General features: G+C 40.0%; 2 protein-coding genes across 4 annotated transcripts in view; one reads left to right on the plus strand and one right to left on the minus strand.

Annotated features, from left to right (window-relative positions):
* The window catches only part of TRMT1L (tRNA methyltransferase 1 like), a 331,995-nt gene that overhangs the window by 41,436 nt on the left and 267,148 nt on the right, over positions 1-23,411 (minus strand). The gene's annotated exons all lie outside the window — the stretch shown is intronic.
* CUNH1orf21 (chromosome unknown C1orf21 homolog) overlaps positions 1-23,411 on the plus strand; it is a 124,613-nt gene that overhangs the window by 17,324 nt on the left and 83,878 nt on the right. Inside the window, exon 2 of one of the 3 annotated variants that reach the window (XM_061345721.1) lies at positions 6,576-6,664. The exons of 1 other annotated variant lie outside the window; for it this stretch is intronic. The gene's annotated coding sequence lies outside the window, so the exon portion shown is untranslated. Of the gene's footprint in view, positions 1-6,575; positions 6,665-16,189; positions 16,313-23,411 lie in introns of those variants that run through there. One more of the 3 variants, XM_061345723.1, reaches the window with a different exon arrangement.

Genomic DNA, 23,411 nt, shown 5'->3' on the forward strand with positions numbered 1-23,411 from the left:
TCATTTGAAGTGAATGCAAGTGAAAATACAAAAGACAAATACAAGTGTATTAAGAAAATACCTGTAATAAAAGTTATTCTTATGTGAATGCTGTTTTAACTGAATGGGGAGCACTGATTGTTTCTGTGCATGTGTGTATACATGCATTTTTTTAATTATAGAAATAACTACATATCCCTTGTAGTGATATTAAACGGTGTCTAGGTATCAAAGTCAGCGGTGGATGGCCATCTGCTGTACACCACCTAGATGCAGGTCTGTGGCTGCAGACGTCTGTCTGCATCTCCCACCCATTTCTGCTGCTCACACATTATCACGGAATCCTACGGGTAAGATGAATTGCACAAAATATTGATTGTGCTGCGATACCCATTTCACTCTTAATGCTACTTAGTCATGGTATCCGCTGACGCAAAAGAAATTATATACTCTGTACAGATGTGAGATCAGTAATTATATAAATGTGCATGCTTCTGTAAAGTAACTCTAATCAAAAACGTAAGTGGCCATAGCATAATGTATACGTGATAACTGAAGGTGTATTTGTAACATTAGGAATAATGTTTATCATAGCTTTAAAATAAGTAGCAGTGTATATAAAAGGTACAGCAAGGCAGATTGCAACACAGGCCAACAACCCAGATAAGTACCCACAGTCCCCTGATGTCCCTGAGATTAAGGCTGGTGACAGAGACAATACCTGTGATTCCAGGTTTGGTACCTTTTGCATGTTCTGACTTCATCAGCGATTTATATGCAGACTGAATTGAATCACAGTGATTATTGTGGTGTCTGCTCTGAAGGAAGTGTGTATGAGTATGTAAAGACTACTGGAGAAGCAGGCAGGTGTAAAGCAGATAGACCATGACAGCCCTAAGTGCTGGGCTTAGGTTTCATTTCTACTGGCTCCTTTTGCTTTGCCTTGCCTTGCCTTGCCTTGCCTTGTGCACCAAAGACTCCTTACCCTTAAATTTTACTTTGCCCCCTTTTATATGTGTTAATTGGCCTTTAGTTGCCTAACCCTTTAGAAGTGCAAGCCAGTCTAAACATTCAAGTGTTGTATGCATTCAAGCACTTTGTCTAGGGTGATGTTCAGAAACAGCTACAGCAGCAAATCTGCTTGAGCATATCCTGTGGTCTGGAGCTTTGGAAACCCAGCTTGATAGTGTTTTCAGTATCAGCAGTTGCCTTGCCCTTAGTGGCTTTTCTTTCTCCTCTGACAGCTTTGGGAGGGAGCAAACTTCAAGCAGAATAAGGTAAGTGGAGATTGAAATGAATATATAAGCAATAATAGATTTATTTCACTGACAAAATCATCATTTGATTTCTGTGGGAGGAGCATTTGCCAGAGACTTCCCAAATACTCCAAAAAAGGCACTGGAGAATGTTAAGCACAAACCCCACAGCATTTCATGGGAGTTTTTTCTGTTGTTTTCTGTAGTGACTCATCTCCAGAATGATCCATCCATTTCACTATGTATATGTGGGGAAAAAAAAATCTCTGACAAAGGTCTTGAAGCCACCTATGAAATGCAGTCTTGTGTTCAATTATTAGTTAAAGCATCTGAGTATCTTAAGCCCTTAGGCAGTTTGAGAGTTATGCTGGCAAAAGATGTTTGTAGTCAAATATTGCTCACTTTTTGTTAAACATACTGTATTTTTAAGAGTGTGGGCCGAAAAAGAAATAGTAGCCATGGACAGAGGAAGAAGCAGTAAGAATGATTTTCTTTTTCTGGACAGACAAGTTTGTTTACTTTTTTTGAAACCTTGGGGATTGTTAGGATGTCACTTTTTCCTTTCTGTACATCAAAGGTCAGCATTTCAGTGTGTTAAATGCTTCGCTTCCTGAGGCACCCGTTCAGAAAGCCAAGGGCTCCTGTCTTCATCTTCCTCTTGTCCCTTCTCATCCTTTCTCGAAGGCAGCAATGAATAAAAAAACGGGAATGATAAAGTGTGGGAATAAAGCAAGTGCTGAATTAGCAGTGCCAGAAGGAAATGGCTTTCTGACGTTTGCTTCTGGTGAAAAATAAACTGGAGGTGAACTGACTTGAAATACTTCTGAAAATGGAGTTCTCTCTCATGCTAATTTTTTCTGTGACCTCTTTCTACAATTTTTTAATGCAGTGAAGTAGAAACAGTGTCCGTTGTATTGACTGGATACTGGCAGTAGTGTTTTAGCAAATGCCTATATATGGACTAAGTTATCTATAGGGCTTGTTAGTGTATCATCTGCATGCAAAATGAAGTAATGATGGTAGTGGAGGCTTCTTAGAAATCAAGTGAAGGACTTGGGCTCTTGTGTGTTGTACTTCTTCATGTGGAAGCTGCTTCTTTTTTCCTTCAACCCTATTTTTCTCCTTTTATCATTTCCCAGATATTGTGCAAATTGGAGTGATTTTTTTTTTAATGTGTTTTTTTCCACCCCTATAATAGTCCCCCATGGGATTGCTAGAAAAATATAACTGTATTATATGGCAAAATGTAACGTGGGATGTGGAAGCCTATTACTGCTTTACTGCCTTTTCAGAGCTGCAGAGCCTGTCCCAAGGGTCTGGGTGGAGACTGTCTTGCGTCATCAGATGCTGCATGTGCTGCTTTCGTGTAGGTTCTGGGTGGTCAACACAAATGCATTTTTGACTCTTCCACCTGGTGTGAATCAGTTGTGTCCTTTGGCTCTTTGTCTTCAAATAAGTCAACCTAAAAATCAAAAGCACCATGGTTTAGAGGGGGGGAGGAGGGCATCTTGTGGATGCTGAGGACAATGTCATTGTTGGTCGGAGATTTGAGGAAACTGAGATGGGGTGCCACATTTTTTTTTTGCTGTGTTCTGGATTCGCATTTCAACTGGAAAAAAACCCCAAACCATCTCACCTGTGTCTGGGTGAGAAGGAACTGTTGTTGCAATTCCTTACTAAGAGAAATGTCATCCAGGGGTCCTGCTTCTAGGCATGTTCACTGTGAGCATGGTAGTTTTGTGTGCTGATCCCCAGGCAGTGAGGAGCTGAAGTATGGGATGTAGGCACTTTCGGAGCTCTGATGGAGTAAAGAGCAGTAAAATACCAAGAGTAATATGCACAAAAGGACGGTATTTAGACAAAAGACTTGAAAGCAAACCGCTCAACATATGTCCCTTCTGTCTTTTGATGTTGATCTGGCCCCATGCAGATTTCCTAAAGATCTGCACAGTGATACAGGCAGGGATTTTTATTTTTTTTTTCTTTAAGAAGCAGCATGGTAGAAATCGGGATGAAGTGTTGTATTCAACTGCAGTTTGACCTCTATCAAAATAATGTAGTATGTCCTAAGAAAGAAACACTTTCTAATAAAAAGAAATGAACCATTGGGAATTATGGCAAATGTATGGGAAGCTATGAAATTATTTATTAGGAACAGTGTATCCTCTGGGTTTTCAAAAGAGTTCTGTTTTTAGCAAGAGAAAGCTATCTTTACATGATTTAATGGTTACCAAATGATTACAAGGCAGCTTTCTTTAATAAAATACCTGCCAGTAAAAACGGAGAAGATCATTTGGGTTGCCTCACTGAGAATTTACATTACTTGAATTTAAGTAAGTGTATCCTACTTTGTACAGAAACTGTGAATAACGACTTTTGCCATATCCTTATTTTCAGCTGTGGAGAAGATTGAGTAGGTTGGAAGTAAATTCCATACTTTTCTGTCCAGCCCCAAGTGCATGTCTGTTGGTCAGGACACCTGAGATGGGGTGCCTTTTCTCCTCAAATTGTGATATGAAGAAAGCCTTCCAAGCCAGACCTCTTCCCATGGTGGCCAGTGGAAGATGTGCTTTGGGAATGGATTAGGTTGTTACTTTTTTGCTTTCCTTTTTGTTTTCATTGTTTTCCACACAAAAAGCATCCACTGTTTTTGAGTAGGTTTTTTTTCTTTCTGACGTCATTTTGTTGTTGTTTTGAAGGACTTACGATGCTCCACCTCTGGCAGTGTTCAGGGCCAGGTTGGATGGGGTTTTGAGCAACTTGGTCTAGTGAAAGGTGTCCCTGCATATGGTAGGGGGGGTGAAAATGGATGATCTTTAAGGTCCCTTCCAGGTCAAACCATTTTATGATTCTGTGATTGTATAAGATGCTTTTTTCCCTGTTTTATCTTAGGAAAAAATTAGTAAGTTGTCCAGCTAATGCTTTTCTGAGGTTCATGAAGCATGTGAAATAGTGGTAGAGCAAAATCATCCACCAGTGAAAATACCTGATCTACAGAACAAGATGTTTCTGAGGAAAGTTGAGTAATGCTAGTTTCTATTTTATTTTGTTTTGCTTTGGTTTTTTGGCTTCCAAATCACTGTTGAAAAATACCTGCCAACTATAACTATTTTACTGGAAGCTTAATTCAAGGTGTAATTTTTGCTGGAAGCCTGAAGGAGGGGAGGAGACCAGAGCTGGAGAACAGCATCTGATGTTGAATGATGGGGATGTCAGACATACTTAAGATAAACAAACTTGTTAATAAGATAAACACACAATGCTGCTTTTGGCCTAGCATGGTCAATGTACTCACATGGAAGTACTTACAGCAAGCTGGCTGTTTTGCTGCTGGTCCAAAAGCCTTTGCTGATGGATTTGGTCATCTTTCACCAGAACCTGTTGACAAGCATGTGACTCTGAGCCTGTAAGGTGGTTGTGGTTGAAGTGTGTGTGTTTAAAGTGCTTTGGCTGAGAAGAAAATCAGCCAAAAGCCATCTCCAAGAAGGAGATGGAAAGTATTATGTTGCTTTAAATACTAACTTTTCTTAGTGGGATTCAGGTTTGTTGTTTCTCATCGTTAAATACTCACTGTCATGCCAGTATTTCCCTGTCAGAGAACCTCCTGATGCAATTCTGACATTTCTAGATTGGTCTGCTAACACCTTAATTGTCTAAGTTTTCTCTTATGAAGAGGAGAAAGGAAAGAAGGGGGGCAAAAAGGAAAATTTTTGGTGTAAATCACCCAAAGACCAGGCTGTGCAGGCAGGTATTTAATTTCCACTTCTTTCCATGGCTGGAGCATTACGGACGTGCAGGCACAAAGAGGTAGCTTGTTGTGAGATGGGTGAGTTACATCTGATGGCTTTGTGTCAAGTGAAAACCTCATGATTTATCTTCACACCCAAGAGGAATGATTTCAGAGGAAGCATCTCTTGCTCTTACAGTTTGACAGTTTGAGTTTTCTTTATATGATTCTAGTAATCCCCTCTCAGTTCTGTTCCCTGTGTTCAGGCTGAGCTGCATTCATACTGTGGTGCACTTCTGAAACGTTTCTGAAATTGGACAGACTTGAATTGATGGATTGAGATGTGTTCTATGTGAAGTGTTTACAGAGAAGAAGGGTTGTGGTAGGAGTTAACTTTGTGTTCTAATAGTATAGGCAAAAATGCTTGGGAACAATGCAGTGGGAAACTATTTTCATGTTGTTCTCAGGGTAAAAAAACAGCCATCCAGTGTGCACTGGCCTGCACAGTGACGATGCTGGGCACAACTCAGTTTCATAGGTCGCTGTGAGTACAAAGAAGGATGAACAGGCTACATGGGGAAGCAGACGCTTTTCTCCCTTACCCAGTTTCTCTTCAGGGGCAAAACCCGCTCAAACCCATAGTTTTTCTCAATTTACCTATTGAGAATAAACTTGAAAGGCATTAGTAAACCACAGGGTTTATCTGATTTGTCTGGTTAGGCAAATCAGCAGAATCTGCTTGGGGCAGGAGCCAGGGAGGATATCACTGTATTTCTTTTAAATTTCAGGTAGAATCTTAAAATCATAGGTTGCTGCAAGTCCCCTCCAGCATGTTGCATATAATAACTGAAAGCCTGTCTAGACTCTTTACCAGTTGTGTTTATTACATACAGTGTCAATCACAGCATGTCTCTCCTTGTCAGTTGTATATATAAGATTCATCCTGATCTTTCTGCATCTCCCTTTTCCCCATAAAACTCCCTCCAGAAGGTTTATCCCCTTTTCCCCATAAAACTTCTTGTCAGGAGCCTGGCATTGTCCCATCCACCCATCTTTGTGAGCATGGTGCATTTTGCTGATGCTATGGACTTGCTGCATAGACCTCAACTGACTGGATCTGCTTTTATAAAACCATCTTTCAAGCTGAGGATGATTCATTTGTTGAGGGGCTGAAGGCTGATCTATTTTAATCTGGAACCTGCTGCAATTATGTTGTCTGTTTGCCCATATGTAAAATGGGAATTGTGATATCCTCCATCTTCTGAAAACCAGACTGAAATGAGCAGCAGATATTTAAGTAATAATGAAATTTTATGTAGCTCTCTCTCTCTCCTCTCCCACACAAACTTCTGTAAATGCATCAACTCCTCCTTTCACCTGTCTTACCTGAAACCCTGTGCGTTGTGCTTAGAATTGTTTTGAGCTTGTCACAGCTTCCTGCTGCCTGTTTGGTAACAAGAAGCACTGTTCACTTACATACTGGTAAATCCTTTACGTTAAACAGGAGCAGAAGCTGTTTTCTGTGTTCTGAGGACTTCAAGAAAACTGAAATGACAAACAACTTTCCCCTTTTCTAAACACTGAAATATTTACTTCCTGTCTTAATTTTGCAGGTACATCCTTCGCAGAACATGTGTTTAAGAAAGAGGAGAATCCGAAATCTGTAGACAAGGGATTAGAAAGTCAAATCCCAGTTTGAAAGGTAGATATATTTATTCTTTGCATTTTCACTTGTTTACAGTAGACACAGCATTTGAGTTTTTTGTCTGTCCCTGCTTCTGGAAGTATTTTGCATATTTAATTAACAGTTTCACGTTTGAATTATTCCCCAACAAATTCTTGGTTCCCATTATCAATCTTGTTTTTTTCTGCTGTCATCTGAAACTGTTCAAGTACAAGAATTAAACAAACACCGGAGATCTTGTTTCTGCAGATGTTTGTGAATGCAGCCTTCACAGCATTAAAAGGCTGAACAGCCGCGCAGAGTTCTCAATCGCTTTCTTAATAATTATATGAATGCTAGCCCTTCTGGGATTGAGTACTGTGAAATGTAGCTTGTTGTCCTGCACATCTGCATAGAGACTTGTGAAGGAGCTTGTTTAATTTCAGATATCATTGACCTGCCTGGCAGTTCTGTCTCTAGTACTGAGATGAAATATTGCCAGTGCATTTGAATTATGCAGGATACTGGTTTTCACGAGTGACTGAAAGTAAAGGCTGATGGTGAAAAAAACAGTGTTTTGTGAGTTTATTTGGTTGTTGTTGTTTTTTTAATAAACTTCTTCCTTTCTTATAAACAAAGCGCACACATATGAAAGGTCATTATTTTATTTCCTTTTTGTGACTGGAAGGCTACAAAAGCAGTGATAATTTGCTTTACTGACTTTTACCCCTCTGAACATACCACTTTCTTCCCCCCCTCCCCCAGTTGTGTTCAGGTGGTGCTATGTGAAAATTGCGCTGCCTTTCTCTTCCAGACCCATGGAAGAGCAGATCTCTCTGTTGCTGGATGTGTTTTCCCTGTCCTTTGCTGCCTTGCTCCTTCACAGCCTTGGGCAAAATTTTCCTGATCCATTACTCCTTGGCACTGCTGCAATGTGTGTTTGATAGTCCTGGTTCCAGCTGTACAGTACAGGTAGTTCATGGCAGCTATTCTTGTTCATGGCAGCTGTTCTTGTTCATAGAAGTTACAGAAGGGACAGGATGCAGTATTGTCATTAATGACGAGTAGTGTCCTAAATATATTCATACACTGTTTTTGTGCATCAAAAATGGTTAACCTTTCCAGAGGGGTGATACTTCTTTAGTAAGAACAGTATGGGAACATGCTCCTTCCAAGTACTGAAGGATGCCCTATTGAAACTCAAATGATTGTTAAACAACTGCAGGTAGATATATATATATATATTTTAATTTAATAGATGAGCTCATTAGAATGTTTTCCTGGGGGAGTTTCACTTCAGTGAGCATGTTGGTTGACTTGTATGAATTAAAACACTTGTATTGGAAAGGAAGCCCTATAGCATGTCATGTTGAGCAGAGCTGTTGCAAAGTGTTTGTAAGTATTCAAATTATTTTTCTATAATATGGATTCACTGTCACAGTAAAGTTTTGGAAAATGCAGAAAACTAAAGTAATCCTTGATCAGGTGAATAAAAGTTCAGTAATGGGTGTTTATATAGTCTAGCCAATGCTTCTACTTTTTTTTTTTATTTCAGAACTTTGAGGAAATTGAAGGGGATTCTGTGTATTTCTTTTCGCTTGCCAAATAAATACTTAAGAGGCTATTAAATATGTTAATATGCTGTATTACTATCCTGTTCTCTGAATTTTATAACCTCTGGTACTTCAAGGCATGCCTTTTCAAGCGAACCTGAGGGTTGTATTTCTCTGAGCATTTGGGATCAGGAAATGATGAACACCCAAATGTTGGTTTTGGTTGTTTTGGGGTGTTTTTTTTTTTTTTTTTTTGTTTGTTTTTTTGGGTTGTTGTTTTTGTTTGGGTTTTTTTTTTTTTTGTTTGGTGTTTTTTTAGTTAGAAATTCTGTAGTATCCCTCTCCTTTTCCCTCCCTCTCCTTTTGTTCACCAAACCTGTTATTGCTGGCAACAAACACTTTTTGCTTGTATCTAGAATCCAAACGCTGCTGTTGCAGATCCTGAACGGGCTCATATCGCAGCTTTTGAGGTAGCTTTGGGAATTTGAGAGGATGTCTAATTTGCAGTTTCAGTTTATCATTGTGCAGAGCTTATATTCTCTAGTCTAGCTTCCTGTTACATGTTTACTTTTAGAATTTGAGAGCCTCTGTCTCTGCTGTTGAAGTTATGGCTGTTTTGTAAAGGAGGGGGGAATTGTTACTGTTTTGGTGCCTTTTTTTTTTTTTCTTCTTCCCCTAAAGTACAAATTATCTTGAGAAATGGATAATGTGCTGAAAAACTCTTGTGCACCTTACATGCAGGTATATCTCTATATAGGGCGGACCAGCAATCTTTGCCGAGTCACAGCTTACTATATTAGCACTGAAATCATTTTTATTTCCAGTAAAAGTGCTTTCTTACTTTATTAAAAGGTTATGCCTCATACATGTCAGCAGTGATAATCAATTTGGTAATTATTTTCATGGTAACTGTTGACTGTATAACCTCATGCTTCTTGGCTCATGAGAGATTATTTATAAAGCACAATGACTAAACTCTGCTGCTGTGATGCCTGGTAGGTATCGTATTTTAAGATGCTGTGTTAAAGTGTGTTTTACCTAGTCTGCTAAAATTTATTTTTATTATGGTTTACTGTTTTGATTGCAATAGAATTGACACCTTTAACTGATGCTTCCCAGCTATTTGCTCGCCTTCGAGAATACTTGGAATTTTGCAAGCTGAACAGGATGTCATACTTTCCCCCCCCAGGAATTTCTACTACAAGCTTTTTTCTTGGCAGAAACACAGCTTTTTCTTAAAAATTATATCTGCAGTTATACAATGAAAAAAACTACATACAATTTTTTCTTGATCTGTGTGCCCAAGTCCTAATTATATATTTTTTTATGTGAACATCAGACTTCAAATGCAGTATATTGCAATTTTAAAGGATAAATCTTTTTTTTTTTAAATGCCATTTTAAAGAAGTAATAAGCAAAGGAGTCTAACAGGTACACAATTCTGTAAGAACATCGTTTCTAGGATATCCAAATCCCTAAGCTTCTTTTTGATCCAGAGGATTAGTGGAGATTTCCATTTTTGCATGGCAAAATTTTGGGCTGTTAAGAATGCACAGAGGAACCATGTTTTCATGGGAGAAGAGTTGTGTAGGAGTAATATTGCTCCCAATCCTGCTATATGTGTGCGGTCCTCTGCACTGGTTTGCACAAGCTGTTTCAAATAAGTTTGGACGTTCATTTTGAACTCAAAGAGCTCTTTTACTGTTTAGTAGCTCAAGAAAATAAAAGCCCATCTATTTGATGACCCAAGCTGTCACTTGCAAACCACGGTATGTGTTGAAGCAACTGTATTAATGCTAAGGATTTATAGTGCAGCCAGTTACAGGGGTCAGTGCTAGTCAGATGCATTTGGGTGGCATTGCAAGGAAACGTCTCAACACAAGGTTGAATTGGAGACTCTCTGATGAAAGCGAGGTTTTTCTTCACATTTGGTGAAACATTTAAAGTATTTTTGGCTAATATAATACAATTCTCTATAAGGGGAATCCTTAAGTGCTAGTGGGATTACTCTCTTGCTTGTAATGTGTTAGGAGAGAGTAATTTTTACAGGGTACACAGTCTGATAGGAAAAAGTCCACCATGTAATAACCCATGCTATGATAAGTGGTGTTGGTCACTTGTCACACACCTGTGCGAATGCTTCTGGGAGAAGAGTTTGATCATGATGAAAACTATGGTGAGAAAGGCTACAGAGGCACCAAAAAGGGGATTTTCAGGTCCAAGGAGTAAAACCAAATGTGAAATAAGACATTGGTGGTATTTAGAAGAAGATGGATATTACGTAAACCAACAACATCTGTTTGTAGGAGGAGGACTGATTTGTATCATCTGTTTACACAATTCAAATTGGTATTTACAGTATAAATACTCATCATTTGCTTGTAGCATCTCCTCTGGTGATGTTCATAAGCAATAGAAGAATCCTGTTGAACAGAGTCAGGGTTTGGCTGTCCAGTGAGCTGTGGTTTTGGAGGAATTTTCTTTTAGTCCAGAGCTATTTTAAATTTAAACCAAATGATAAACTAGCATAAAGATAAAGAAATGTTTAAATAAAGAATAGGAACTGTCTCAAAGGCTTATTGAAAACATCATCTGCTGTCTTCTTGTATCACTCAAGAGCTTCAGCAGTGATATGAGTCGCCTGGATCCCAGACTGATCTCTCTTCTCCTTGGGCCACTGCATGGGAGATAAGCTGGGGTGGGTTTGCTTAGCACAGGAGGTCAATATTTAATTTGATCTTGTTTAGTGGTATAGTTGCTTTTCATCTTTATTGTATGACAACAAATCAGCATCCTTTGTTAGACATTCACTGGTACTGTACCTACAAGACAAGTTACTTGACACTTGTGGTTGTTAAAACCCCATTTTTGTAAATACTTCCAGTAGGGCCTTACAGTCTGAGCAGCTGCAGCTGTGTCTGCAGATAAGAATCAAAGAGGTTCTTTGTGAATATTTATTCATCTTCTGGAAGGACTGTTGTCGTTAGGGACTAAATCAAAGAAATTAAAGATCGTGAAATATGTGCACTCAGAGACAAACAGTTTCAGGAGACAAATAGTTTTAGGTACAGAGAGAAGTTGTGTGAGAACTGTCAAACTCTGCATGTTCTTTTGTTACCTAAGGCAAGATAACAAGATTCTGCTCAGCAGATGAGAGCAACATTTAAAGCAGGTGTAAAAACAAACAAGCAAAAATCTTTAATATAACCTTTTTATGATGTCAAGTTGGACTACCCTCCCACTGTTTTACTAGAAGTAACTGTTAGTTATTTTCTGTAAGGGATAGGATAGATAATATTTATGAATGGCATGAGCAAATTTTTTGTAATTTTATTTTTCATGTATGTTGTTTTCTGTCCACTGTAATGTGAAGCTCTAACAGTAGGTCTCTTTAGAAGCCTACAATTAAGTAAGAATATTAGTAATATTTGAAACTTTATGTAAAATAGCTCTTTACCTCCAAAGGTTTCTCAGAATATGCTTTGTGCTTGTTAATACTTTAAAGTCTTTGGGAGCATTCGGAGTTAAAGATTTTTGATTTGCATAATAAGGATATTGTCAGTCCATAACAAATGCTTTGGTTTTGACAGTAAAAAAAAACAAAACCAAAACCAAACCAACCCCAAACTTGAAAGCAATACAGTGCTAAAAGTAGCATTCTTTGTAGCAGATACCAAACTGTTGCTCTTGGACAACTGTGTTTTAATTAAACCCCATATTACTATTAGTTGCAACCAAAGATGTTTACTCTGTGCAAGATACATCTTAACACTTAAATCTGATGCTCAGCCAGCCTGTTAAATAAATAATGATACTTGATATTTTTAATCTCATGTTTGAAAACAGCATGGCAAGCATAACCTTAACAGGGTGCAGCTATTTCTTTGCTAGGCATAACGCATCTGGAATTTTGCAGTGATTTCATGTCTTTTTCTTAATCTGAACCATCAGAACACAGCTCAGCAGAGGTGGCTGACTGTTGCTTGGCATCAAGAAGAAATTACATAATTTTGAAAGCTTGAGTTTTTTCTGTAAAAAGTGAAGCTTCCCAGGTTTACTGAAAATTTATCTCTAGCTGCTGAAGGTCCCCTGGTGTAGGGAGTTTGATGTGCGCATGTTGCAAGTGTTACCAGCTGTTCCTCCCCCACCCCATCTTTCCTATCCTGCAACCATTTCTTCATGTCTCCTTGGAAGAAAGCTGCAGAATAAAAAAAATCCTACTTTAATTTAGAAATGCCATGCAATATTATTGTTTTTGGGGAGGTCTCATTTGGATTAATATTAATCAAGGTCACTTGAGGTTTAAGTTTAAAGGCAATAAATAAATGTAGCTTTTATAATCAGAGGACATATTTAAAACAATACTGAAAATTATAAAAAAAAAAAAGGCAGTTTTAGGGTAAGTCACAGAAAAATGGTTTTAAGCCTTGCCAGGCAGCAACTCTGAAAAGCAGTTTTGATGTTTATAAGAAGGCTAGAGATGTTTTCTGTCCTCAAAACCAGCTGGCAGGAGCCCTAGCACAGAGCATTGTTAAATCTGTTTGACCTGGGAGGGCCTGGCACCGTTGGAGGAGGAAGAGGTAAGGATGGGCATTTTTAGGAATCTTGTTTTTGAAACACAAAGATGTGTGCATTGTATCTTCTAAATATTTTGTTTCACTTTATAGGAGATAAATATTTATGTGTATGTGTGTACACACATATACATGTATATATACATGCACATGCACCTTTGTAACATTTTCATGTCTAAAGGAATTGTGTAGAGAAGAACATGGACACTTTCAGGGGTGCCTGAAAATACACTGCACAAGCTGTGCTGTTGCAGCCTGGGCTGTGGAGTGTGGTAGTCTGTAGCACATCTTGTGTTTGGTCATTCATTCTTAGCTTTTACTATATTTGCCTGGTTTATCTTGGGGAATTGGAAGATACCAAGTTTTCCTCACTACCAAGCATAAAGGTGTCTAGGGAAACTGAAGGTGGCTGTTTTTTGACCTCTGACAGGCAGTACTACTTATGAAACATCTTATGAACTCTCATAAAATGTGTAAGGAAAAAAAAAAAAGCTGATGTAGAGCTTTGCTCCAGAATTTTTCTAGGCTAAAAACCCGGTCCAGAATACTCCTTGAAAACAGGAAATCCAGTTAACTTTGCTTATGAAATAGGTGCAAATGTATGGACTAGGTGTGTGGGGCCAACAGAAGGTAATCCAAGGGGGAAGAATATATTGCCTTCAGTCTAGGGAAATATGTAGAAGTCAGGATTATTTTTCAGTCCTTCTTGCTCTGTTATTTTGATTGAGCCTCCTTGTGCAAAATATGAGGCCTATTTACAGGGAAAACATCTACTGATTGGGCAACTTGTGGAATTGGAAGTTTAGCATTGAGGTGGAGACTTAATGAAGGGATGTTAGCAAGGAGCTGTCTGGTAGCATAAGCTGACAGTGTTGTTGTTAAAGATTACAAATTCTTCCCTCTCAAGGCATGCATCTAAATGTGCATATGGAGTCCTTCATGCTAAGCATGAAAAATTAATCTTTGTAAGTGAGATACCCTGGTCTGTAGAAATTGGGGAACAGGAGCTGCAGCTTGGATCTACTAAAAGCATGCAGCAGCAAGGTACTTGCAGGTTTTTAACCAGAGATTGTATAAGAGACAAGCATAATATGCAAGAACTGTCTTGCATACTATTATGCCAGATCATGACAGCTCTTCCAGCTGTTTTCCACTGACTAAAACTTGCTATGAAATGATGCTATGCCTTCAAGAAGGATTTTTAGAAGTTGAGAGAACTACCAAATTACAATGTACCACGGTGAAGCCTGGTAGTAAGACCAGTTGACTGTATGTATAAACAAAGTGTGTGTGGTGATCATAAGAGATAATCCTGATCACCAAAAGAAAGATTGAGTATCTGTTAGGGTTGGTAAGGACCTTAAGATCATCTAGTTCCAGGCTGCCTGCCATGGGCAGGGACACTTCACACTAAACCATGTCACCCAAGGCTCTGTCTGAACACCGCCAGGGATGGAGCATTCACAACTTCCCTGGGCAACCCATTACAGTGCCTCACCACCCTTACAGTAAAGAACTTCCTCCTTATATCCAATATAAACTTCCCTTGTTTAAGTTTTAGCCCATTACCCCTTGTCCTATCACTACAGTCCCTAATGAAGAGTCCCTCCCCAGCATCCTTAAAGGCCCCCTTCAGATACTGGAAGGCTGCTATGAGGTCTCCACACAGCCTTGTCTTCTCCAGGCTGAACAGCCCCATCTTTCTCAGCCTGTCAAGTCAGTATAAATTAATCATTTTGCTGTTTTGATTTAGGTTTTGTTTTATATTTTATTTCAGTATGCAGAACATCCTGTGGTAAATGATGAAATAAAGGCAAGACATAAAATATATGGTAATGTACCTTTGTGTAATTTTTCATCATGTTTTTAAAGTGTGTTACAAATCCCAAAGATAGGTTGTCATTGAGCTGTCTACAGTAAAGCCTGGGTCACAGTTGTACTTTATTCCTTCTAATCTGTGTTACCTTGTGCTTGTCAAGATAACTTTATTCCTCTACTGGGCAGCTTAATTGTCTGGCTCTTCTCTGGCCCCTTGGGATTTTCCAGTTTTCTCAGTCTGAATTAATTTGCCCAGTTTAGTGCTACCCATCATTTATAGCTCTTTTGTGGCCAGTCTTTTCTGGAGGTGTGGTTTGTCTCTGTATTTAGTGAAGTCTGTTTCATGGGTCGATTTGGTTTGTTGTAGGCTTTTTTTTTCTGTACTGAAGTTTATTGTTATGTGATTGGACATGAGTTAATGAGGACTGAAGGAAGGCAGGAAGGATGTAGGACCACTCAGCTCTCCTGAGTGAGGCTCTTAACGGAGGAGTTATTTCCTTGTGTTGTCAGTCAGTGAAGCCTTTTAAGGGTAAACTTGCCCTTAAGAAGATCTTCCTTCTTTTCTCTCTGGCATACCAGGTGACTTTCTAAGGTTCCTTACAAATGACCTTTCAGGGTGCTGCAATAAACTCCCTCCAAGATGCTGTTGCTGGCTTTTGAGTGTTCAGGTATGTGACATTTGACTTCCGTGACTGAGGCTAGGTTACAATTTTTTGATGTAACATGTTTCTGTAGTTGTTTTCAAACACTATCATGAATTTCTGAAGGTTGATCAATCTGTAATTTTCAAGGTTGTTGCAGAAAGCTTCCCACTTCTCTCTAGCTAGCTTGGATGGAAAGTGGACTATTTTTCCCTGGTAAATTTTGAGTGAATAAAACATTTCATGTCCCTGCAAACTGGAGAGTAGAGAATGTCATGGGCATGCTCCGCACCTCAGACACTGCCTGTAATATACCCATTAGCTACCAGCTGTGCAGCAGGTGAGAAGCGAGCAGGGCGCTGTATTTATTTTATGTCTTTGTTTTAGCAAATCATGCCAGAATTTGTTCCTGCTGAAAGTGAGGTTCTTGCCTGCAATCTGCTAGCCTGTTTTGGAGCCCCTTGTTTTGATTCCCAGATGTGCCATCCAATGTCATTGGTATTCCATGAGGGTGCATGGCTGCTCTCAGGGAGTGAAATCCTTGGGGCTCAGGGAGGGGGGACCAGGGGGAGGTCTCCATCCTGGGCTGGCTTTTCACTTGCAAACCACCAAGGAAGTCTGAGCGCTGTGATAAAAATACAAAAGTGGTGGATTTTGTCATGTAAAAATTGGATTACTTTGCTCCCCTCCTTCTGAAAAAGTCTGCTGTGCTCTGAAATGCCAGGCTGGGGTTTTATACACAAATAAAAGATCTGTTAAGGTCCTTCTCTGTGTCTGTACGTTGGCTTACATAAAATCAGGTTCCCCTCCCCCCCCTTTCTTTTCCCTAATAAGGCACTTAAGCAGCCTTAAACCAAGATTAGTGTTCCATTAAACTTTGATCAGTTATATTATGGACTGAAATGTGCTGGTCACATGCAGATTGATCTTCTGTGTCAAATAATAGCAAAAATGAATTTTCTTTATTTTTTTTTGAAAACCACTATACCTACAGAAAGGCTTGTTTGCATCAAATAAATCCGATGTTTTATCGAATCTCTCTTCTGTGATCCGTGCATGCTGGGGAAGTGGGTTGTCCAGAGTGAAGATGTGAAGCCATTGGTAAGCCCAGCTTTTAACTCTGGGCTATGTGAGCATCCACATCATTCCCATCATTCTTCCTGTCATATTTTAGCTTAAACACTGTCATTTGTCCTTTGAATTCAGAGGCCTGTGTAACATCTTTTTATTGGCTAAGAAGAGAGAAGAAACCAAGCTGACACAGTTACAGCTTCCGTTAGAGCTGGTGCCTTCTGTGTGTGCCAGCTGGCAAATGCCTGAGGAATTGCTGTTCCTGGTTTTTCATCTTGGCTGTATTCAAAATTTGATCTCTGGTGCTTGATTGGAAACTGACTTTTTGGGGTGCTTGGGGGCAGTTATTGGCATTTGGGTAATGAAATCCAAGTGGCTGCTTTTGTGCACCTTCAGAATGGAGCCTGCAGGTAATCAAGGCTTCCTACCCCCATTTCTCTTGCAGCTTTTTTTCTTCACTGGGTAGCTGTTGATACTTGTTATTTCTGCCCTGCATGCACAACTGACACAGGCTGACTTAGCCCTGCAAAAGTCACCCAAGCAATGTGGTTCAGATAATCTGAGGACCTTGTAGGAAGCAAAGTTTCTGTGTTTAATTTCTCTTAATTTCTGTCAGCCAACTGGTCTGTCAGAATAAGAGAGTTGCTAAGCAACTTCTTCCTGTATTGCCATGACATTTCTCTGTTCCCTGGTGTTTTGGGAGGACTTGGGAGGGTCTCTTCCATCCTGGTGAGCAGTTGATAATTCCCATAATCTTGCTGCGAAGAGGCAGGATGGCATTGGTAACACAAAGCTGATTTTACTGAATTCCGTATCAAATTGCTTCTCACATCACTTGGTTTCCTCTTGAGTTTGTATGGTAGTGTTCAAAGCAAGCTTCCCTTGCTCCAGGTGCAGACTGCCGTGCTGTGGGGACTTGGTGTATTGAAAAACCTCTTCCAGGGGTGGCAGTGTCATAAATAGGAAAGCCACAGATTTTGTCAAACAGCAAAATAACATGATGAGGGAGTGTTATGGCAAGCTGTTTATCATAATAGAAAATTAGAAGATTTCTAGGTAGAATAGCCTCATTTTTTAGTTTTTGTTTACAGCATATTTTATAAAACTGAGCATTTAGACTTAACTTCTCTGTTAGGAAAGGGAAGAAAAAAAATTTAGTTTCTATTTCAGTATATTTTAAAACTTGTCACTCTTCCAAACAGATGATGGTCACTAAGAGAATTTCCCATGTTGATGCTTGTACCTTAGCATGTCACCGTAGGAGAAGGTACAGTGGTGAAGGCCTCTGCATGCACAACAGCCCTTCTTTCCACGTTGTTCTTCACAAGGCCTTGAGGAACCAAAAATACTGTCTCTTTCCTTGCTTTTTTTTTTTTTTTTAAATCTTTTTTAGCCTCAAGCTCTTGCGTTGATGTTCTGGATTTAGTCTTTGATGTCTCAAAGATCTCGACTTTATCTTGATGCGGTATGATTTATTTATGAACACTGACATATGTATTAAAAGATTCACTGTAGATGACAAAACAGTGGCTATTTGTCATGTAATTTTTCAAATTATAAACATGTGATTGAAGAGAAACAAGAAGAGAGAAGAATCCTGTTATTAGCTTTTGGGCTTGGTGCTTTTCTGCTGTGTCTATTCTAATGACGTTTTTGCAGTGGGATGTAGGCACCTTTAAATAGTCTGTTTAAAATATAATTGGTAAGTGCTGAGCTACAGTATCATAATTCAGTTGGGCAGAATTTGCATATAACATGGAGATGGAAAAATACAGTAATACTGACTGAAGGATTTATAGTGTTTTGGTACATACTGCTCTGGGAGCTGAATTTCATGAGACTGTGTTTGTCAGTTGTTTGGCAATATATGATTTACAGGTGCTATAAATGACGCCAGCATTTACAGTTACGTTGTGCTGAGTTAAATGCTGTTCTGGGGAACTGGATTTGGTTATGTGTTTTTTTCTTAGAAATAACATTGAACCAGCTTTCTCTTACAGGCTCCTTGGTCATTTGTGACCGCCTACATTCCTGGGCTTGAGCGGGAGGTGCACAATCCATGCAGAACCTTGTGCATCACTGGTTTATACTCGGAACCATATAGGTGCACTGTTTAAAAGCTGAGTTTTTGTGGTGCAATCACATTCTTGGCAGGGGGGAAAGAGGAGTGGTTTTATTGTGTATGTTTTTAGCACTGCAAAAGGGAAAACCAAGATTAGAGAGCTGGATAGAATTTGTGTGTGTTAGTACAAATTTTTCTTGGTGCTGCCTTACTTTAAGAAAACCCCCCAAGCATTAAAAAGACATACAGTGATTTTTGCCTGAGGGAGGACTATGGCGGACCACAGCCAGGTGGGCTGTGTGTCAATGAGCAGGCCTCCTGCAAAGGGCTGAGATTTGCTCTGCCTTGTTCTGCTCTGATGTGAATGGGTTTGTGTCTTTTAAGGTTCTGGTAAACTCTGATTTTGACTGTTACCTTTTGGAGAAGTACTGCAACTTGAAATAATTTGATTCTGCCTTTTTTTTTTTTCTTAATTAATATAAAATTCATTGGTTTTTGAATTTAGTCTCAGTATTGCATTCATAACATAATAAAAGCATATCCAAGACAGCCTGCCTGCTGTTAGAGTTCATAAACTTACTTATTTTTTCTGCTTCTAAAATGAAATCCTTGAACCTAAAGTGAGGAGAGGAAAGCTATAAAGATATGGCAGAATTTACTCTCAGGAAAGCAGCTGCTATTTTCATGCACAAAAAGTTAAATGTGGGAGTAAAGGGGCCAATGAGCTTAACATTATACAGCTGTTGGTTGGCTGACTTTTAACTTTGGATGCAGCTGCGTTAAAGTTTCACTGTCACAGGGAGTCATGGGCCCTGATTGGTGAAATGGTCCTGATGGACCTGATGTGGCTGGGGATGGTGAACCTGCAGGGCTAGAAACAATTTAATTGAGCAGGTTATTTCAGTTTGTCCTTACATGATGCAAGGAGGGAAGTAGCAACAAAATAAAGAAGGAATGAAAATAAATCAAATTTAACCAACAGTACATCTCAAAGTAATAAACATGCCAGAAGAAGATGTTACAGCCATATGACATCTTTTTAGAGAGTTTATCAAAATGCCAAAAATGATGCTATGCTGTTGAGTAGAAGTATGTCGTGGTTTAACCCCAGCCAGACAGCTTGTCCACTCACCCCCCCCCCCCCCCCCCCCTTCTTGCCCTCCCCCTACTCCTGGGGGGACGGAGAGGAGAACCAAAAAGAATGCAACTCCCACGGGTTGAGATAAGAACAGTTTAGTAACTAAGGTATAACACAAATCACTGCTGCTACCACCAATAATAGTTATGATAAAGGAAATAACAAAGGAAGAGAATACAACACCTCATCACCAGGAAACCAATAACTTGCCCCCCCAGCCCGACCAAGCGCCAACTGATACCTCCTCCAACCCTGCAGTCCTCGCCCTTCCGGTAACTCCCCAGTTACATCCGGGGCATGACGTGCTGTGGTATGGAATACCTCTTTGGTCAGTTTGGGTCAGGTGTCCTGTCTCTGCTTCCTCCCGACTTCCCCTCCTCCCTGGCAGAGCATGAGGCTCACCAAGTCCTTGGCCAAACCAAACATCATTTTTTTTTCAGCTCTGTTCCCAGCCCGAAAGTCAAAACACAGCAAGCTACCAAGAAAGAGAAAAAACGACTGCCACTGTTAAACCCAGGACAAAGTACTATTGAATTGTGATGGTTTTCATGTAGTTTCTGCACAAATATCAGTAGTAGGTCAAAATATCTGAAGTTTGAAGTCTGCTGAGTTGGCTTTAGCAATTCTTTGTGACTGTATGGGTAGTATGCAGAGAGGTGCATGTTCCTTGGCTACTTATTGCTAGTGACAGTATGTAAATAACTAATGTCTTAGTTTAGTTGACATTGAATTGAAAAGGAGCAGTATTTGAGCATTTAAATAAGAAAGTAATTGTAAGGAGAGTTCATTATGGGCAAAAGGAAAAGGAGTCAAGGTAGCTTGTGGAGGGCCAGCTCAGTTCATCTACATGAGAAAGGAGACCTACTTGGAGCATAGCAGAAAAAATTGGAAAAAACTTTTGAATCAGGATTGTTCTTCTGGTTTCAAAATGATGAAAACAGTACAGTAGGTGAAATTTCCACATGTCTATGGATGTGTCTTCTGTCCTTGGATATGAGTAAAAGATCCAATGTGGACCAGTGGAAAGCGGCCTGGGTGGTGCATTTGCATCCTTGGAGGTGGAGCTAAGCAGCTGACGGCTCTGAGGATGCAAATATATGAAGGATTGGAACAAAATAATATAGGTCTCCTGAAGAAAACAGAAATATGGAATACAAAAGACTGAAAAGACTTTAAAAAAGCAACAAGGACATAAGTACGTATGCTGTTTGGGTGCAAATTGAACAGTATTGCATTAACTTTTCTTTCCATCAGTTTTCTGTTCCTGGATGTGTATCTGCAGAGCTGTAGTGTTTTTAGATTTCTGTGCCGTTGTGGTTTGGTGTGGGTTATCCACAAGAGTTATGATCCTGTAACCAGTTGTATTGTTCTGGCAGTTCAGTTCTTTAAAAAAACCCACCAAAAACCAAAAAGAACATGGAAAAAAAAACCCAACAAAAAACATAAAAAGAACCCCAAACAAAACCACCCAAACAAACAAATGAAACAAAAACCGAACAAAAAAAAACAAAACAAAAAACCCAAACACAAAAAACCAGCCCCAAACCCCCCAAAATAACACAACCCCCTCCCCCTCCCAAACAAGCAAACAAAAAAAAGCCAACCCACAAAATTCCTACTGCTATAATGCAATGGAATTCAGAATGTTTTTCAGTTTTTACACATTTCTTCCGTGCTCCTACAGCTGAGCAGAATGTGCGTTACACTGGTCATAGGTTTCTCTCCTTGCTTTGCCTCCTGTGAGGCTGTAATATTTTCAGCTGTTTCCCCCCTCTCCACCTCCTGTCCATACCCTTCCTCCCTGCTCCTATTCATGTCAGTTTGGCAGAAAAAACAGGGTGAGAGCTCTACTGTGTGGCCAGGCAACTGTGAGGGGGTGTGGGAGAGCACTTCATTTGCTGCTTCCTTTCAGGACTGTTTCCTCCAGCGTGTTCGTGCTCAGTTACACATCTTTCACAACTGCAACACCTCAAGCCAGCAATTCATCTCCCTGACTTTAGCAACTTTACAGTCCCGCAGCTAGACTGATGTATGACCTCTTGCTCCGCAGTACACCAAACGTTTTTGGATGGTTCCCAGACCTTGAGTCAGTTCCACTTTCAGTTTTTGATAGTGAGCAGCACTTCTTAGTCTGTAGTCTTCGCTGTTCCCACAGAGATGTGAAGGCACATGCATGCTTTGCAAAACCAACTTAATATTATTTAATGCCTTCTGCAATCACGGAGTCTGTGCTGTGCATGCAATTGTCACTGGCGTGGTATTTTGCATTCATTGATGTTGCACTAAAGATCTCCTGACCTGGGGAGTTGCAAAACTTGATCTGCAAAAGCAAGTTCAAACCAGCTTTGGATGAACTGAGTGAATTCACATATACCCATCCTGTGTGGGTGCATTTTGGGACAGCAGCTGGATCAGTCACTCTCAAGTCTTCATTGTATCAACCGCAAACGTTTTTGTATTCAGCATTTGAAAGAGGAGTCAGGACACAGATGGACGTGACTGACGTCCAGGGTAGAGTGGCAGTAGTTCTGTTCACTCTGCTGGGAGCAAGCAAGTATCCCTTGAAGAGGGGACAACACAAGCAGGTGGGAGCAGTAACCTCTGCAGACATGGACCATTGAGTTAGAGCTCTTGCTCAGCTGGCTGACCTTTGAGTTGAAGTAGATATCAAATGCTCTGATGGTGGATCAGTGCAGGTCAGAGCTAGAGAAGTTAATATCCAGCTGATGGTCAGCAGTGAGCAGCTGGTGGGTAACAGCACCCAAACTGTAACAGACCTTTCCAAAAGGATACTGTGCCCTTGATCTTAACTGTCCTTCACATCTGCAGGGGTTTTGCTGAGCTGGGATTCATAGGCAAGGTGTACATGTTCTGTGAGTGTTCTGAAACCTCTTTCTGTACCCCAAATTACTTTGTAATTATTATTCTGCATCGTGTTCTGTTTAAGTAAATTCAAGTGGTACCCAGAAAAAGTTTACACAGTGAAACAGAAAGTTTGGCTTGATGTGTTGTCCCATAACATTTCTAATTTGAAAGATTTAACTTGTTTTATATGTAGTTGGCTTAAACACCATTTTGTTGAGTTCAAATAGATCCCTAAACTGTGGGTCAAAGCACAAGAGCATTCTGTGACATATGAGCTACTGAATAAGAGCCAGTTGCCTGCACACAGAAAAATAACATGATCACTTTTAGGGGTATGCAACATTAGACCAAAGTACAGGGGCAGGATGCTAACAGTCTGAATAATACTTTGCTCGTTTAAAGAAGGTAGAAGATGGTTTCTATGTTTTTAATGCTGATGAAGTCAGTTGCTGCCTTGACTGTGCCTTCTTGTGACCCAGGGAATTCGGGCACTGCATCAGCATCATCAGTGGGAGGAGAGATCTGCAGCATTCACTGCTGCTGTGCCACTGATCCAGCTCTGGGCTTGCTGGTTGTGTTTGAATTATAACTGTGTTAATCTGAACTAAAAATATTTCAATTTGTTTTGGTTAGTTTATTGCTCATTTACTCATATCATAGGCTGAAAGGTGGTTTAGATCTTATTTTTTGAGTATCCAGGCTTGGTTATGCACATATCCATTCACCAGGGAAAATACCCCTACCCAGAGCTGTGACTTGGGTAAGCTCCTAAATCTGTGTTGAGGGAGTGGAGTAAGGAAGTGTTTTTTGCAAGCACTGAAGGTCCAGCAGGGATGTCCTGCTCAGGAACTGCCTGAGCACTGGATGGGGAGATGCAGTCAAAGAAGGGAATGGATCACAGCAGGTGTCACAGGAGCGGCAACACCTTGCTTTTCCTCCCCATAGCCCAGCCCCTCTCTCGCCTATGCTTTTTCAGCTGCCTGTTCTCAGCCAGAGGTTTTTGAAGCTCTCGTGCTCCTCAGCACAGCCTGCCTTCTCAGCTGCCCACCCAACTTGGGTGCGTG

The sequence above is a fragment of the Neopsephotus bourkii genome, unplaced genomic scaffold (assembly GCF_033783945.1).
Source record: "Neopsephotus bourkii isolate Nb327-2 ecotype Australia unplaced genomic scaffold, CSIRO-AGI_Nbou_v1 NB_234, whole genome shotgun sequence".
Taxonomy (NCBI): Eukaryota; Metazoa; Chordata; class Aves; order Psittaciformes; family Psittacidae; genus Neopsephotus; species Neopsephotus bourkii.